The sequence below is a fragment of the Arvicola amphibius genome, chromosome 3 (assembly GCF_903992535.2).
Source record: "Arvicola amphibius chromosome 3, mArvAmp1.2, whole genome shotgun sequence".
Taxonomy (NCBI): domain Eukaryota; kingdom Metazoa; phylum Chordata; class Mammalia; order Rodentia; family Cricetidae; genus Arvicola; species Arvicola amphibius.
In genome coordinates, this window is record NC_052049.1 from 158,696,731 (window position 1) to 158,711,192 (window position 14,462).

The following is a 14,462-nucleotide window of genomic DNA, read 5'->3' on the forward strand; positions in this document are numbered from 1 at the left end:
TGCTTCCATCAGTTGCCGGATGAAGCTTCTCTGATGACAAGTGAGCTAGTCTCCTTTCTATGAGTATAAAAGAATATTTAGTATCATTTCATTGACAGTTTGTTGTTGTTGATGTTCGTTTGGGGGGGGTTTTTTGTTGTTTTTGTTGTTGGTTTTTTTTTTGTTTTTTGTTTTTTTTTTTTGTTTTTTTTTTTTTTTTTTTTTGCCTAGTCGTGTTTTGTTCTATCCTAGGTCTCTGGGCTGCCCAACCTCTGGTTGTTGACCGTCCAGAAAGTGTTACGCATGGCCTCATGTGAGATCAGTCAGTGGCTGGCTACTCCCACAAATTCTGCTCCACTGTTACCTCAGCACATCTTTCAGGAAGAATAAATGGCAGGTCGAACTTTGTGTGGCTGGGTTGGAGTCCTATACCCACCACAGGAAGCTTAATGTGGTTACAGAAGATGACCAGCTCAGGATCTGCATCCCCCAATACTAGGAGTTTTCAATAGGGTCACCCTCATAGATTCCAGGGAGTTTCCATTGCACTAGATTTCCATACTGCCCCTGAATGCCGCCGAATTCCAGTCATCTCTCCCAGTACTCTCTCCCTCCATCTGCCCAAGCCTGCCTGATTCTTCTGTTTCCATTCTCACCCTCCCTCAATCTACCTTGCTGAGGAGACCAGCGCATTTCCCCTTGAGCCCTCCTTATTACTTAGCCTCTCTGGGTCTGTGGATTGTAGCTTGATTAAGGTAAGTGAGTATTTAGTTCCACTTAGAGTGAATATATAACATGTTTGTATTTCTGGGTCTGGGTTACCTAACTCAGAATTTTGTTGTTGTTGTTGTTGTTGTTGTTGTTGTTTAATTACATCTATTTGCCTGCAAATTTCAAGTCTTTTGTTTTTGTTTGTTTGTTTGTTTTGTTTTTGTTTAGTTTTGGTTTTTTGGAACTGAGTATTACTCCACTGTGTAAATGCGCAAGCACGTCAGAGTCCCATTCTTCTTTCAGGATCTAGGTCATGTATCATCTCCTGCATCACCATCTCTGCATTTCATATAGGCCTCCCTCTGGGGTGTGTAAAATAACGTAGAATACGACAGTCATGGAAGGTAAATAAGAAATTCAGTTGCAAAGTAATACATAGAAAAATAGAGAGGGGCCTAAAGAGATGGCTTGGCAGTGAAGTGCAAATGTAACTCTTCAAGAGGATTGAGCTCAGGTCTTAAGATTCATGCCAGGTTGATCACAAATACCTGTAACTACAGTTCTACAGTATCCAAACTTCTGGCCTTTGTGGCACCTGCACTCATGTGTATATTTCAGCAACCCCCATTAACACACACACACAAATGTCTACACAGTTAAAAAATAAATCTTTTTTTAAAAAAGTATTGGAAATAAAGTTTCAGATTTTATTAAGTTAATATTTTAAAACACTGAAAATACATTTTGTGTAATGTTTGCTTTATAAAATAAAGAATATGTTTCATTTCAGGTGATATTCTTAGCATATTTTGAACCAAAATATGATTTGATTTCCAATTCTAAATGTATGTTTACTTACTTAGCAAACTGTCCTTGGACCAAGTGACTTACAAAAAATAAGACTACATAATATTTAGAAAGTTAACACTACTCAATGTAACATGTCATTCTGACAATTTTTGACTTAATGCTAAAATCTCAGTTATTATTATTTGTAAAGTTACAATGCTATTAGGACAGCAACACACATCTTTAGTCATTAAATACCCAGTTTATGAAGTATGGTCTCAGACCAGCACAATGAGTGAATGGGTAAAGGTAAACAAGTGTTACATGATGTGGACCACCTGAGTGGATCTCCACACAAAAGTGGAATGTGAGAATTGACTCCAGAATATTGTCCTTTGACCTCCATGCATGTACTATGGCATGCATGTCCACAAACATGCATCACACACACGTGTGTGTGGGCATGCACACACTATACTAATAAAGTATTTGTTCTTTAAGAAAAATATAACTAAGAGGAGGTTTCTATCCATTTGTCCTTATAAGAGTCTTAAGAGTAATTCTTGTAGTATACAAATTATACTTAGTGAATTGAAGTATATGAAGCTGCAGAGGACCACATTCACATTACAGTTTTTGAATATACAGAGGACCACATTCACATTATAGTATATGAAGTTCAATAGGACCACTATGGAGTGTTATTTTAAGGTATATTGCCTTTGTTTATGGTGCATTTGTTTAACTCTCTGTAGCTATGATTCTTTGCCCATCTAAAACACCTGAGAGTTTAATAAAGAGCTGAATAGCCAATAACAAAGCAGAAGAAAAGATGGGTGGAGCTGGCAGGCAGAGAATATAAATAGGAGGAGAAATCTGGGAAGAAAAAAGGAGCAAGAGAACTAGGAGAGGAGGATGTCAGGGGCTAGCCACCCAGCTACGCAGCCAGCCATGGAGTAAGAGTTAAAGTCAGACATATAGGAGAAAAGGAAAATCCCAGAGGCAAAAGGTAAATGGGGATAACTTAATATAAGAAAAACTGGCTATACATAAGTCAGGCTAAGGCTGGCATAAATAAGCAAGAATAAGCCTCCATGTGTGAATTATTTGGGTGCTGGGTGGTAGGCACCAAAGACCAAAGAGTCAAAGTGCAAATAAAAAACTACAGACCACCTTCACACTACAAACTATACACATGTGATGATGTTTTCTAAACATTAAACAAGTAAGCACTAGGAAATGCATGATAATATTAAAACACTGATCAATTTTCACTGAAACACATTGACAAGTCAACAGGAATCCTTGCTGGTTATATAAGGAATGATGTCTCTTGAGTGGAGCAGCATTGAACCTGTTGCCTCACTTCCTTATCTTCAAGGACAGATGTGGCTCTTTTGGTCAAGTCACAAGATTTATGGATTAATGTTATGCTTGGTTATGTAAAATAATGCCTAGATAAAACTTGAAAAATGCAAACTTTACATTCATTAAAGGTAGAAGGTGGTCAGTGTAAGATTATGCAATATCTCTATTAGGCTTCTTCTACCATTCATTGAGGTTTGGATATTGCTTGTGCCTTTATCCAGACTGGCTCAGCATTTTCAATGTTGTGATATTCTAGGGCAACTGTCTAGGCTCATTTATATAGGTCAGTTATTATGTGTCCTAAGAAAGACTTGGTCTGTACCACCTCCCTAAATCAATTCATTATGGTGTTCAAAGTAGCTAATATATCAAGAATAAAGGTTGTCCCAGACAAGAACTTGTTTATTGGGAGTGGTCAGTCTTTGCTTTAGGGTGTGATTGTTTAGACTGATTGACCTGTGTATGTGTATGTGTACGTGTGTGTGTGCATATGTATGTATGTTGTACCTTTTGATCATTTTTGATCATTTATAGATGTCAGTGAATAAGGATTGATAGCTAGATACTCAAAATTTATACTATTCTTTCTCAGTCTCAGACCTGGAGGAGCATCCATCACTGTTGTATACAGCATATTTGGGTAAGTGCAGAACACAGTAAGTTCCATATCTAATACTTCTACAGGAATTCACAAGACTACGTAAGAACATTCACAGCATAAAAGTTTATCATAAACAATGTAGACGCAGATCTCTATATATTTATTCCCTCTGAAAATAACTGCACAATAACAGCAGTGGTGGAAAAATGATTTATTGAGAATGCACTAGAAACCATGCAGCAAAGGTAAACTTAGAAACAAAATCACCTAACAAAAAAACTAAATTTATTTACAGGAAGGTTTTTATTAGCACACAAGTTTGGCAGTATTTGCATTTAAAGTTTAAAACAAAAGATAATAAAGATATTCATTTAATATAGCAAATATTGGTAATAAAATATCAATAACTGTCATATGATTATCAAAACTAACAAAGATTGACATCTGTCTTCAGAGACCAACATTGCAGAAGAAGGACCAAGACGCTTGTGTTAAGAAATTGACAAGAAAACTTCCAGAATCGGTTTAATTTGTAGAATTAAATTGGCAGGGTGACTGTCTCACATTGTTGTCCTTCTGTTTACCTGTTCTTTCTTTGGTTACCCAGGTACAAAGTATGCTTTATACTTCCTCATAGAAACTACAATGAAAACTAATTTCTTAAAAGAAGCAGGGTGGGCAGTTCATTTATTCTATTCACAAGCATTGTGCTGGGCACACGATTTCACTTAATTCTAATAATAAGACTATGATGATTATAGGGTGCTATTTACTCACCAAATTTACAATTACACTGGAGGTGAAGTTTAATTTGAATTAGTAGTACATTAGGCTTAGTAAATAATTTACTGAGCCCTCCAGAGAATGATCTCAAATGCCAGCACCCACTTGTACCATATGGATGGTCAATATTACTTTCTGTTAGAGACTCATGATGAGATTACTGAGAAATTAGAAACTAATTAAGCATATAGAACCAAAGTTTTCATTCCCAAGTCCATTATACGCAGTGTATCACTCCTCCAGGAGCTCCTTCAACTTCACTTTAACAAGCTACAAAGACATTAAAAAGATGAATGTATCAACAGTCCTAATACATATTTGCATATGATTAACAATGCAGAATAAAGCACTCTCAAAACTACACTTGGGTAGGGATAGCACTTTTGCTTCTGAGATATACCTACTGTGAATATTAATTGGTGAACAATATAAATTCATACATTGCCTTATCTTCCAATATTGAAAAATTGAGCCAAGAAACAGTTTGAATTAAAATAGAAAGCAGTCTAAATTGAGCTGAGTTTTCATTTTAAGAGATGTAGCTTATTGGTTTTTTCAGATATGTGTTTGCAACAGCTAGCAGTATTTTCAAATAATGAACCTTAGCTACTATCTCTATATGAATTTGATCACTTCATTGGCACAAGCTCAGATGGACTTAACTGAAAATACTGTTAGCTGATTCAAGCAAGAATTTGGAGAAAAATACATTGTATCTCTTAAAAATGTAAACTTGGCTTAATTCAGATTCTTGTATTGTAAATTAAATGAGGTCTGGTGGGGCCAGAACTTCATTGTTTATAATACAACAATTAACTTTCCCCTTGCTAAGATTTCATTATCAAATTTTGCTTTTTCATTCATGTCAGAAAAAAATATGCACACAAGCCAGTTTTCTGAGGGTGAATAGCCCAATCAAAGAGATGACAAGAGAAGGGGCCATTCTATACCACAGTGTTCGGAGGCCCTGCTGGTCAGCGTCACAGTCTGCTGTGGACTGCCAGTTTTCTCCAAGCTCCAGCAACATGAAGGACTCATTCCCCAACAAGGCTTCCTATTCTCTATCCAGCCTTATTTGGAGGTTTTATCTAGACCCGGATGCCTAATTTATCTCTAGCAAGACACTTGGCATAGCTCCTTGCAAAGGCTCTTCATCTGCTGCCCATATGGTAACTAAGACTTGAACTAGAAACTTTGCTATAGGACCCTGCTGCCACATTCGAAGCCTTGTGATAGAAACATACTGGTTAATGCAAATTGGATTAGTCCCAGGCTTTTCAAACCTGTGTATTCAATATACTCTGTAATAAAGTTGACTTGTTTCACTGAAGTCATCTCCTTGAGGGCTGTCTTTGTCATATCCACAACCATCCAAACACTGTTTCCCACTTCTTCTCCCTCCACACTCGTGGACCTGTGATCCTGAGAAAGAAGGAGACCCAGACCCACATCACAGAACAACTAACTACTAGAATTTTTTATTTGTTTCTTTTAAGAGTTACTTTTTATTACTTTTTTGAGAATCTTATACAACAAACTTTTACTACATTGAACTCTTCATCCAGTCCTCCCAAATTCACCCACCTTTAGCTATCCAACCAATATCATCTCCTTTTTTATTTTTTTAATTTTTTAACCATGAAGCACTGCCCAGATACACTTAGATGTATGGACTTCCATTGGAGCAGGGCTCACATATTATGGGCCAAACAGTAAAAGAAAGCATTCTCTCTCTCTCTCTCTCTCTCTCTCTCTCTCTCTCTCTCTCTCTCTCTCTCTCTCTCTCTCTCTCTCTCTCTCTCTCTCTCTCTCCCTCTCTCTCTCTCTCTCCCCAGTTATCAATTTTCCAATAGCTCCTCAGTTAGGGGTGGGACTTCCTGCCCACCCACTTCCCTGTTTGTCTGTCTTGAACTTTCACAGGTCCTGTCTATAGTGTCGCACTTCTGTGAATTCATATGTGTAACTGTCCACATTTGTCCTGAAGATACTGTGTCCTTGCATTAACTCACTGTCTCTAGCTCTGAGATTCAATCTGCCTTCTCTCTATGATGGTCCTCGAGCAAGCATATGGTAAGATGTAGATGTCCCATTTAGGGCCTGACATTGTAGAGACTCTTATTCTCTGCACTTTGACCAGCTCGGAATCTCCATGTTCATCATTTTCTCTTGGTAAGAAAAGCTTCTCTGATGAGCAGTGACAAATGCACTAATCTGTAGGGATAACAAGAAATCATTATCAGTTGCTTAATACTATACTCATCTAGCAGAATAAAGACACTAGGCTCTGCCTAGGGGCTATGACCTGTCTAGCCACAGGTTTTGGGTACCAACAATGGTGCAAGGTATGAGTTTCATCTAATGGAGTTGGCCTTAAATCAAATCAGAAAATGGCTGGTTATATCTGTGATTTATGTCAGAATTTCACCGGTGAATTTGTCTTGATAGATCAGTCATTATTGTATCTGTCAGGATTTAAACCTTGGAAGGACTTATTAATTTTCTCATCTTGCGGGAGAATTGTCTGTATTCTGTCAATCATTATTTAAATAAACGCTGATTGGCCAGGCAGGAGGTAACGGTGGGAAAACCAGATAGGAGATAGAAATTATGTAATGAGAACAGGAGAACTCTGGGAAGGAGGAAGTTGATTCCTCCCACTCCTGCCCAGATCACTGAAGCAGCAGGATGTGATCTGCCCCACTGAAAAAAGGTACTGAGCCACATGGTTAACATAGATCAGAAAAAAATGGGTTAATCAGGATGTGAGAGTTAGCCAGTGAGAGGCTAGTGCTGATGGGCCAAACAGCTTTATAACTTTAAAGATCTCTGTGTTATTTCTTTGGGGCCTGCTGATTGTGGGGTACTAGGCGGGACAGAAACCCCAACACACAAGCAGGCCTGGCTTCCCTCATGTTACATCATCTGCTGGTATGTATAACACCTTCCAGCACTATGAAAGCCAGAAGAGATGAAGCTTCCAGGTGAGTATTGCCTTGATTTCTCACTGCTGTATGACTCATGTATGCTGTGCATTCAACAATGGGATCTTTCTGCCAAGTTTTAGGGATAACCTGGAAAACTAGCAATAACTACTAATGTTTGGGACCTATGGAACCTCACTGACTAACAATTCAAACTCCGAAAGAAGTAACCCATTTCTGGCACTAAGATTTTTATTTGTTATTCTGTGGAATATAATGTATATGTTGTCACCCCATTATAGGGTAACACCACTAAAATTCTTTCCATAAATGTGTGTAGATATATGCTTGAGACTTCTATAGTAGTGGGCTTCCATATGACATTTTAAAAATGCTTTAGTGTTTATTATTCCTCCCTGTAAGTTCCTGTCTCTACCTTGCATTCCTATCTCTCACCCCAACTTAACACTTCCTGTTCCATTACTTCCCTTTAATTCTTTATACTACTTTGTTCTATTTTTTCTCTCTTGAAAGCCCAAACCCATTGGAAGCTTACCTAATTCTGTAGCCTCAATGTGTATTCCAAATAGAACGTACATATTTGATGTTTAAAGCTAACATGACATGAAAGAAAGCATGAAAACATATGTTGGATGTCTTCATGAGTCTGAGTTGCCTCATTCAGAATGACTCTAATTCCATCCATTCTCCAGTGAATGGCATAATTTTGCTTTTATTTACAGCTAAAAGATATTTCATTGCATGTATGTACAACCTTTTTGTCATTAATTCTTCTGTTGATGTACATCTTAGGTATCATTATGAATAGAGCAATAATGAACATGATTTTGAGCAAGGAGGTCTACAATACACATTGGAAAAAGACAGCACCTTCAGCAAGTAGTAACAAACTAGATAGGTCTATAGAGAACAAACAAGATCCTCATCCCTTACCCTGCATAAAACTTAGCTCCAGTTGTACAGAGGACATCAACATAAGACTGATAACCTGAATCTGATACAAGAGAAAGTGGGAATACATTTGAACTCATAGGTACAGGAAAGGACCATCTAACCAAGACACCAACAAAACAGTGATGAACATTTATTAATAAATTGGAAAGTTGTGAACCTAAAAAGTTTCTTATTAGAAGTGTTTTCTTAGTATTACTATAATTCTGTGGTATAACTTGATATCTGGGAAAATGTCTGTAGCAGATATTTTCTTGTTCAGGATTGTTTTAGGTATCATGGGTCATTTGGGTTTCCATATGAATTTTGCAATCATTTTTTTAGCTTCTGAGAAAAACTGAGTTGGAATTTTGACAGGAATTGCATCCACTCTTGCTTGGGGGTAGGATGACCATTTTCATACTATTAAACTATTCATGAACATGGGAGGTCTTTTCATCTTCTGGTATTATCTTTAATTTCCTTATTAAAGCATTTTAGTAATATACTAAGTAAATGTGGTTATTTGTCATTTCTTCTTCCACTAATGACCATGTGTACTCCTTTTTGAAGATACAATCTAGAAGCTAAATGCCTGATTCTCCAATACTTAGATTCTTTCTACCCTTACTTCCACAATGTTCCCTTAAGTACAAGGGAGTTTTTATAGGTGTATCCATTAGAAATGAGCTTCACAGCTCTGAATTTTTGTGGGTTGTGGCTTCATGTAGCAGTCTCTTGATGGAGGAGGGTCATCTTTCTATGTGTTGCTTTCATTAGTTAATTAATAAAGAAAACTGTTTGGCCTGATAGGTCAGAACATAGGTAAGTGGGGAAGACAGAACAGAATGCTGGGAGGAAGAAGGCAGTGAGGCAGATGCCTCAGGCAGACACCATGCCTCTCCTCTCTGAGATGGATGCAGGTTAAGATCTTTCATGGTAAGCCACCACCTTGTGGTGCTATACACATTAATAGAAATGGTTTAATCAAGATGTGAGAGTTAGCCAGTAAGAGGCTAGAGCTAATGGGCCAGGCAGTGTTTAAATGAATACAATTTGTGTGTTGTTATTTTGGGGCATAAGCTAGTCAGGTGGCTGGGAGCCAGGCAGCTGGGAGCCGGGTGACAGGAATGCAGCCTGTGGCTCCTTCTACAGTTTCTGTTACAGAGAGAAGTTCCCCTGATGAGTGGTGAAGACTACACTTATCTGTGTGCAAAGGAATAAATGTTTATATGTTGTTGCTAGAGAACAGGCTGGTTTAGTAAACTGGTAGTTGCAGATTCTCCTCCAATGTAGAAGGAACAGCGGGGCTGCGTCCTGCCACTGGCTAGCTTTACCCAAAATAATTACACGAAAACTATATTCTTTTAAACACTGCCTGGTCCATTAGTTTCAGCCTCTTATTGGTTAATTCTCAGATCTTCCTTTAACCCATATTTAGTAATCTGTGTAGCACCACGAGGTGGTTGCTTGCCAGGAGAGATCTTAACCTGCATCTGTCTTGGAGAGGAGAAGCATGGTGACTGCTTATGGCAACTGCCTGAAGCGTCTCCCCAACTCTGCTTCCTTTCTCTCACAATTCTGTTCTGTCTATTCCGCCTACCTAATTTTCTGTCCTCCTAAAGGGCCAAGGCAGTTTTTTTTATTAATCAATGAAAGTAACACATAGACACTCCTCCATTATTTCCCCTTTTTCTGTTTAAACAAAAAAGAAAGGCTTTAACTTTAACATAGTAAAATTACATATAACAAAACAGTTATCAAGCAACAACTACAGTTACAATATTTAAATCTATTTTATCTTTTATCATAACTAAGGAAAACTGCAACTATCTATCCATTCTTCAACTCCATCAAAGACTCCAGAAGGATATAATACTACCTAAGTAAACAAGAAATATGCAACTTTCAAACTCTAGAAATGACAGAGACAACTCGCTGCCTGGACAGTCACCCAAAGTTCCTCTGTACCATTGGGGCATCCATCTTCGGCCTTCAGGCCCATAGTATCCAGCAGACATTTCCATGAAGCAGGAAATTCCAAAGACAGTTCAGTCACTTTCTGCTACGTCCTGCAGAATGTCTCATAGACTCGTTCATGAATCAGGAACCCCAAAAGACCATCTCACCTTCAGGCAAGTTCAGCAGTCCTCTCTCTGCGGGATCTTTGTGTCTAGTTTATGCAACAGTCCAGGCAAGAGCAGTTTCTTACCCAAATGGCTATCAAACTCCATAAGTAGCCTCTTTGATGCCCATCCTCCTCTTGAAGTAGATTGGTGCTGCCAGGAGCAAACATGTCTCATTGTCATGAAAAACCCTAAGTTATCAAAACATTAAATGCCATATTCTGCAGTCTTTGAAAGATATGAAGAATGCCTATCTGAAATATATCTATGCACATCTAAAAATCTAACTAACATGACTACAAGCTTGACTATTATCGATGATTATCCATTAACAACCTATATTTCGTAATTATACATTACATTCTTAAGTGAACTACACAATCACAATACCTTAATCAAGAGCAGAAATACATATACATATAACAAAATTGACCTTAATATCTATACCAATGCAAATTATTCATATCTATATCATATCCCCCTTTAAATGTAAAAGAACATTTATAAACAATATTTGGGAAAATGGGCACAGTTTTTTTCTCTCCAAACTGCTTCCTGCTGAGTCGGGGCGCTGTTATTCAGATCTTTCATGGTGTAACCTGTGTGCCAGGTTCATCTCAGTCGGCAGTTGAGTGAAATAATTTTTTGAGGGTGTTCATAGCAACCTTTCAGGAGGTCTATCATACCATATTGGGATAGAAGCAATACACAGAGTCTCGTCCTCTGTGAAAACAAAAGAAGAAACTCTTTTCCAAAGCATCATGTTCTTAGATCCAAATCCTGAAGTCATACCATTAAGATGTCCATTCTGGTCTAGCCTGGCAGCCCATATAATGAAATGTCTCTCTGTATTTAGCTCCTTTACAGTCAAAAATTTCAAAGAAAACACAGTAAAATACATAATCCAGACTCTATGTGAATTTTCCATTTTTACGTGGCTTATTTTTACTCTATCACTTTATTTTATTCTGTCTCTTTAAAGACTTTACCCTTTTTTAAGGCATTAACTTTATTCTCTATATTTTTTCTCTCTCTCAAGCCTACGTACACTCATCCAACATTGTGACTCATTTAAAAGTCTTTTATGTCTGAATCTGTCCTATTGTGAATCTGTAACATTTTTACTATCCAGGAGCACTTTTGTTTTGTAGTTTTAAATCACTAAGCACTTAAGACTCTAAGCTGTGACATTCCTAGGTCAAAAACAGGTACTGTGTGCTTGCCCCGCCCAGTCCAACATGGCAGAGCCCCTTGTGACTCTGAATTGGTTGCACCTCTGAGCTGCAGAGCCTCCGGGCTGTTCTGGATGTTGGCTCCACCTCTCTCCAATTTCAAAATGGAGGATGTACCATTTTCTACTAGCTCTGGGGCCGCCAGGTAGGAGCAGCACTGGGCGCTTTAACTCTGAGACTGAGCATGCGGCACAAAAACTCTTTTCATCCAAGTTACAGCCAAATCTGGTGCACAGAGCACTGTGCAGTCTGAAAACATCTCTCTGTATGGCGGCAGGAATCCACCTTGCTCTCCTGCTCACCTAAGCCTGATTCCGCCATCTGCCCAGGTGCAGACAGGGAGCAGTGAGCCATTGGCATGGTCTCAGAGTACTTTCTTTTAGATCCCAAGTGGGCACACAAACATCCAGTCCCATAAAAGCCATTGAAATGCTCTAAAGCCGGAGTTTGCACTGGAGGCACAGCAACAGGAAGCCGCGTTTTAAAATGATTCAGCTTTTTCTCTGCCGCTATTACCAAAACAGGAAATCTCTCTACAGCATGTCCTAGCAAACAGCAAAAAGCTGTGTTATACTCTCTCTCTCCTTTATTTAAAGCCCTCTCAGGTTTTTAAGTGGATTTAGTCACCATGTTGTAGCGCCAATCTGTAGAAGGAATGGCGAGCTGTGTCCCGCCACCTGGCTAGCTTTACCCAAAATAATTACATGGAAACTGTATTCTTTTAAACACTGCCTGGCCCATTAGTTTCAGCCTCTTATTGGTTAATTCTCACATCTTCATTTAACCCATATTTAGTAATCTGTGTAGCACCACGAGGTGGTTGCTTACCAGGAGAGATCTTAACCTGCATCTGTCTTGGAGAGGAGAAGCATGGTGACTGCTTATGGCAACTGCCTGAAGCGTCTCCCCAACTGTGCTTCCTTTCTCCCACAATTCTGTTCTATTCCGCCTACCTAATTTTCTGTCCTCCTAAAGGGCCAAGGCAGTTTTTTTTATTAATCAATGAAAGTAACACATAGACAGCATGATTTTATGATCACTGAGTAGTATATAAGTTTCTAGTACCAGACATCACAGTACCCCTGTCGATCAGGTCTTCAGTACAATTAGGGAGATGTTGGCTACTTCCAAGGTATGTATGCCTCTACTGTGGTATGGTTTATACGAAAAAATAACAATATGGATGACTGAAAAAGGTCACAAGAAATCATACTATTAACTATTAATTAATCAATTGATCAATCAATGAATAAATAAATCAAAAAATAAAATAAAACCATAAAGCTATATACATAGTTTTAATGAACTCTTCTCATTTGCACTAAAATTTTTCCCTCCAAGATTCAAAAAAGAGTAAAAGAAACTAAATAAAAAACCTAAATAAACAAAAATAATATTAGGCATCAGAAGCCCTCTTTAGAGTTTTTGACCGGAACTGTCTAAGAGACTTCCAAATTATACAACCTAATATTTTAGTCATTTCTTACCCCCAAAGATGGAGATAAAATGATCAGTCTTCATCAATGGAGATTAATGAAGACTTGTGCTCTTCAGAAACAGGACCTATGCTGCACCAACATGGAACAACTACATCCACATAAAACCTGAGAGAGCTTGAAGAGAAATTCTAGACACAAAAGAATAGAGTTAAGCACAGCTTCTTGGTAGCCATATATTTTCAGAGAGGCTCTGTTTGCTGGTGGTGATCAGGAGCATGCTGGCTCCTTTAACAAAAGGCTTACTGACTCAGCAGAAGAAAAGGTAGCTTCCTGGTTCATGCTGGCAGCAAAAACTATGGTTCTTTCAGGAGGCCAAGCACTTGAATGGATTTTGTGGGCAGCATGCAGCAAGTTGCTTGATGGCAGGATGGGCAACTGCTTACCAAGTTGAGGTGGTGAGCATGGCTCTGTCTCAGTGGGCCAAGAGATGATGGTGAACATTCTCTGCTGTGTTAAAAGACCAAGAGTAACAACCACATTGCTTATCATTTTTAAATGCTGTTTGTCAGAAAAGGATTTCAGATACGCAATAGGACAGATTCAGACATAGAACACCTCTAAACAAGATGCAGTGTTTTTAAAAATATACATAGGCTTGGGAGAGAAAAGAATAAGAGTATAGACAGTTATAATATAAAAGAGTAAAGGCAGTCATATATTGAAGGAGTAAAGATAATAAAATAAATATTAAACTTGGAGAAAACAAATAGAGAAAGAAAAATAAGTTACATAAAGATGGAAATACAGAGTCTGGAATATATATATATATATATATATATATATATATATATATATATATATATTGTATTTTCTTTGAATATTTTAACTATGAATGAAAGTACAGAGAGACATTTCATTGTACAGGTTGCTAAGCTAAACCAAAATATATATTTTAAAGGTATTCTGACTTCAAAATTTGAGTCTAAGTTATGTTGCTTCGGAAAAGAGGTTCTGTTTTTGTTTCCACAGAAGATGAGAACCTGTGAACTCCTTCCAGGCTAACATGGTTAGATGGAACAAAACCCCCTAAAAGTTCTCTGCTAATTCCCAAAATACTTTGCCCAACAAAAGCAGGAAGCAGTTTGTAGACAACTATGCCCAAATTTCCAACTATTGCTCACAAATGTTTGTTTCCATTTAAAGGAGGATGTAACGTAGATATGAATACTTTACATTGGTATGGATCTTGGTTTATTGATACAAATCTAAGGTCAATTTTGTTGTATGTATATTTCTGCTATTGATTAATGTATTGTGTTTGTTCAGTTCATTTAAAAATGCAATGTATAATTAAGAAATATTGGTTAATAGATAGTCATCTATAATAGTCAAGCTTGTAGTGATGTCAGTTAAGTTTTGTAGATGTAGAGAGATATATTTCAGATGGATAGGTATTCTTCAAACCTTTCAAAGACAAACAGAAATAGCATTTAAATGTTTTAAGAACTTAGACTTTTCTTGACAATAAGATCTGCTCCTGGCAGCACCAATTGACTTCAAAA